The sequence below is a fragment of the Manis javanica genome, chromosome 6, assembly GCF_040802235.1.
Source record: "Manis javanica isolate MJ-LG chromosome 6, MJ_LKY, whole genome shotgun sequence".
Taxonomy (NCBI): Eukaryota; Metazoa; Chordata; class Mammalia; order Pholidota; family Manidae; genus Manis; species Manis javanica.
This window is the reverse complement of record NC_133161.1, coordinates 110,268,274-110,273,035: the sequence shown is the minus strand read 5'-3', so window position 1 is coordinate 110,273,035 and position 4,762 is coordinate 110,268,274.

Sequence of the window (4,762 nt, the reverse complement as noted above, 5' to 3'; positions counted from 1 at the left end):
CGTCACAGTGCGACTGTTTCCTAGAGACAGAATGTGCTTGGTGACGCTTGGTTAGGGAAACAGGCTCCCACTTCAGGGCCTGGTGCCTCAGCCGTGGGTATGATTTTGGTGAGCTGGGAGCTGTCCACACTGGCAGCATTATGGTCAACGGAACCCAGATCCAAGGTATTGTGTGTTTGTTTTCCGGGACATGGTAATGACCCACGTGGCTGATGGAGAAAGCCATTCAGGTTCTCCCAAACTCGTTAACTATGGGTCGTGGTCCTGTGCTGTACTGTAACCAGATTGCTTGAAAAGCAGGGGCTCTTTGAAGAATGCCAAACAGCAGCACTCTGAGCCAAGCACTACCCTTGGGAACATAGGTATGGGAATGGTTGACCTGAAGACTTACTCCTTACCCTCACCCTAAACATCTCTGTTCCCCCCTCACTTTAGGGGCCTCACCCACACCTCATTGAGGGCATAGATCTAAACAGAACCCTGGCAGTAACCCTATCCCCTTAAGCTAACACCAAGCAACACCTTAATTTGACGCTGTACATAACGCGAAGCCTTGCCTGAACCCCTAACCTCGCCCTCACTTGATATCTTCACTGTTAACTGGAAAAAAAAAAAACCCAACACATCATCCCTCACATAAACCATTATCCCAGCTCTAACCGAAAGAGAAGTTCACACTAAATCTAGCCACACATCAAACACTAATTCAAGATATAACCATAACCCTGCAAACACGATTAACCTAAATGTGACCCACAGGAGACCCATTTTGTTTCCTGTGGCTCAGAGTATTCTCTGAGTGTATGGCTCAGAGTGAGACATGGTAACGTCGTCTCACTGGCACTATCATGCATCAGTTAACTTGGAGAGAGTGTTCCCCATTAAAACAGTTCCCCTCATTCTAAAACTGGGCCTAACTCACTCTCTAACACTAAGTTTTACCCCTATCGCAGACACCAACCCTCACCCTACATGTAACTTTTAATGAAACAGAAACACACACACACACACACACACACACAAAACTCCCTATACCTTATACACTAAATCTTAAACCTAATCCTCAGCCTAACCATCAAAACTACCTTGAATATTAAACTTAACCCCTTGCTTGCTCCCCGTCACTATAACCCTAGCTCAGAAACTATAAGCCTGACACCTGATTATGCACCATGAAGCCCTGGAGGGAAACCCTTAAGTTAATAACTAGGGCAACAGAGCACAACCCCAGGACAGATCCCCTAAGCATGAGCCTCAAACCCAAACCCAGTGCTTTATTTATTAGTCAAGAACATAAACTTATAGAAGTGAATTGATGTTCAGTTTTGTGTTACATAACAAATGAACCAAGAGTTAATGGCTTTAAACAACCATTTTATTGTGCCTGTGATTTGCTGAGCCTGGAATATGGAGAGGACATGTCTGGAAGCTTCCATACTGATCCGCAAGGTATCTGCTTCAGCATCTGGGGTGGGTCATCTGCTCCCAGGTTGGCTCCTTCCCTTTTTTCCAGGATCAGGCAAAATTAGGTAGAAATATAAAGCTTAAATAAACTTGACTTTATGACATTGATTAAATAAATACTGACACAGATATCCACAGTTGAAATAATAATAAATTATGAATTAATATATTTTATATCAGAAATATAATAAGAATTATCTCAACAATCTTCAGGCATTTGTGAATGTCGTTCACAGTAGAAGGTTGAGGAGAGAATTCATATGATCATCTTGATGGATGCTTAAGAAGAATTTGATGACATTTCTCAATGCATATATTAGCAATTTATGAATAAAGAGCTATAGCCTTAATTGGTATAGAGCATCTAACTGAAAGCCACATCGAGGGATATAAAACAAAACAATGCAAACAAAGTATTATATATACAGAGTTTAGGATTACCAAGGATTCCCAGCATCACTGTTGTGATTTATCACTAGTAGAGGTTTTAACAAGTACCTCCGACTTCCTCTATCTCTTCTCAGCTTCATGCATGTAAACTACTAAACTTTTGACAATTCAGGCCTTGTTCTTTCAAACCTGCATTTATTTGGAATTATCTTTTCTGCTTTTTCTGACTGGCGACTTCTAAATCTTCTTTTGGCATCTCAGCACAAGTTTATCTCTTTCTGTGAAAATTTCCTCGACTCCCTCAATGTTAATAAACTCATTCTCTCTGATTTTTTTTTCTATATCATTTTTTAAACTTAAACATTATACTTTAATGTCAGTTTTTTCCCCATCAAAATAAGTGCTTTTTGAGTGTAAGGACAAGGACATTAATCATTGAATACCTGAAACCTAGCACAGTGATTGGTGAATTGTAAAAAGTTAAATGCAGGCTTTTAAAACTATAAGTGAATCCACAAGGTTTACATTTTGCTTTTCAGGGAGCTTGATGTTCCTCTCCTCAAAATATTGATAGGTTTCTCTCTAAAGTAACATATTTGTTCTTATATATATCAGTTATGATTCTGATATAGAACCTTTTATTACACCTAAAATGTTGTCTACTGCACAGTAATGCTAAAATTGTTACTCTCCTGTAAGTCAGTAATTGTTTTGTTAGATCATTTATTATCTCATATATCAGTTCTTATACATTAACATAGCAAGATAATTTTAAATAAGCCCAGTTGGAAAGGCAATGAAAGCTACCTGTATGAGCACCACATACAGAAAATACCATTTTTTCAGAAAGATCTTTGGTACAAGATAGTTTGCAAAATTAACTTGATAGATTACCTTAGGTAAATAGGTACATAGAATGTGTAATGCATACATAAACTGTTTATATGATATGCTATACATTGTATATATAGTAAAATATATGCTCTCTCTGTATAGTCTGCACAGAGTATATATGCTGCCCATATACTGTAATAATATATGTAAACATGTGCATGGATGTGTATGTACATGCACTTACGCTACTTGAAACAAAATTTATTTCAAGTCCTAGTATGCTTTTACAGTAGACTCTTCCTTGGTTTCTTCAAATTGTGGTACAGAACTGTTATAATGATATCACTGAGATAGACAGGGATGTCTTATGGTCAGTAATGCCATCTTTTGAAAGCATGGAAATAAATTTGAAAATATGGCTGGGTAGGCTCTGGAGGTGAGACTGCAAAGTAAGGTGAGCACATGGAATAACTCAGGAGGAGGACTTGGACAGATGCTAGTTTTCACCCAGGTGAGATCATTTGACTGCAGCGCTGCCCCCGGAACTGAGCCACTGCTTCAGTGACATTGTGACATCTTGACAGCAGCTTCCCTTCTGGTTTTACAGCATCTGTTGACTGCAGCCCATGCAAGCTTAAAGTGGTATGCTAAGTTGCTCAACATGATGCGAAACTTGAAATTCTCGTCGGCATTATTGCCTTGGACATTAAGACATCAGTAATCTTGAAGCATCATAGTCAAGGACAACCTTCAGAAACTTAAAACTTGGCTCTACTTTTCACCAAAGTGTATATAATTTACTTGAATGTTTTTCTTGTTACATATGTACAACCCTTATATTGAGAACTTTTATATTTTCCTTCTTTATTTACTTTTGAAAAATACTATCTTTTCTGTATCATTCAGGGGGATGTGTACATAGGGATAATTGCTTTTAGAAAAAAAAGATAGTTTCCTGTAACTCATTCTTCAAAATCTGACAGAGTTCACCTTTGTTTCCTTGCTGTGACAATGTCTAATGAAAGAGGAGCTAGACGTCCTCCTATCCGTCAATGTGTATGCATTCATTTGCCTCAGAAACATATATGAATTTTATATTCATCCAATAGTTAGGGAATATCTTAATGATTTGTCTTGAATGCTATAATGTAAAATGTGCAGAAATTGCCTTTAAGCCTCATTGTAGTAAATGTGAGTAAACATGTATTGGTAATCCTCCTTTTCTACCACTAATTCACTAGAGTAATAGTTAATGATGCTGAGAATAATACTATGAAGTAAATACTTACTCTTAGGAGTCTATGAGTCCTACTGAATCTATGCACAAAAAGACTCAATATACTGAAAGAAAAGAAAGAGGAGCCTGTTAGAAGCCTTTCTATCTATAACTTGTGTGACTTTTTCTTAAATATTTTGTTTTTCTTTTCCTTTTCCATATTTTTAAGTCCAAGACTTAAAATGAATGAGGACTATACCATATCATGAGATTCAGGGTGTTTGGGATGGTTTGCTAAAGAATAACATGACTGGTGAAGATTAAGACAATTCTGAGGTTATATAGCAGCTTCTCCAGTTTGCACCTGAGTAAACATAGCCTTAGCTTAGTTACTCCTGGCAATAATTTTAAGATGCCACAAGGTCACCTACCTTTTACCTTGACAAATCAAGACTGCTTGAGGAATAAAAGTGAGAAATAAAATGCTTCTGTGCTTAATGAGAGGAACATCAGTAGAACAGAAAAAAAAACTAAGAAGTGGTTGACCAAAGTAAATAAGCCCCTAATATACTTTGGTGAATAACCAAAAAATGAGAAAAAAATAGCTAGAACCACCTATACCATAGTCTACTCTACTTCCCACCTAAACAAAAAGTGTTGTTGATTAATAGTGAAAAGTTGACTCATCAACCTGAATATATACTATCTTTTCCATTAATTTGCATTACTCAGACCCACTTAATACTAAAGGGATGTAGTATTTGTCTTACAAAGAGGCTTCAGCAATCGTACTATGGAACATAACTGTTGGATCTCCCCAAAGGAGGACGCCACCCCAATTCACTCACGGAAGATGTC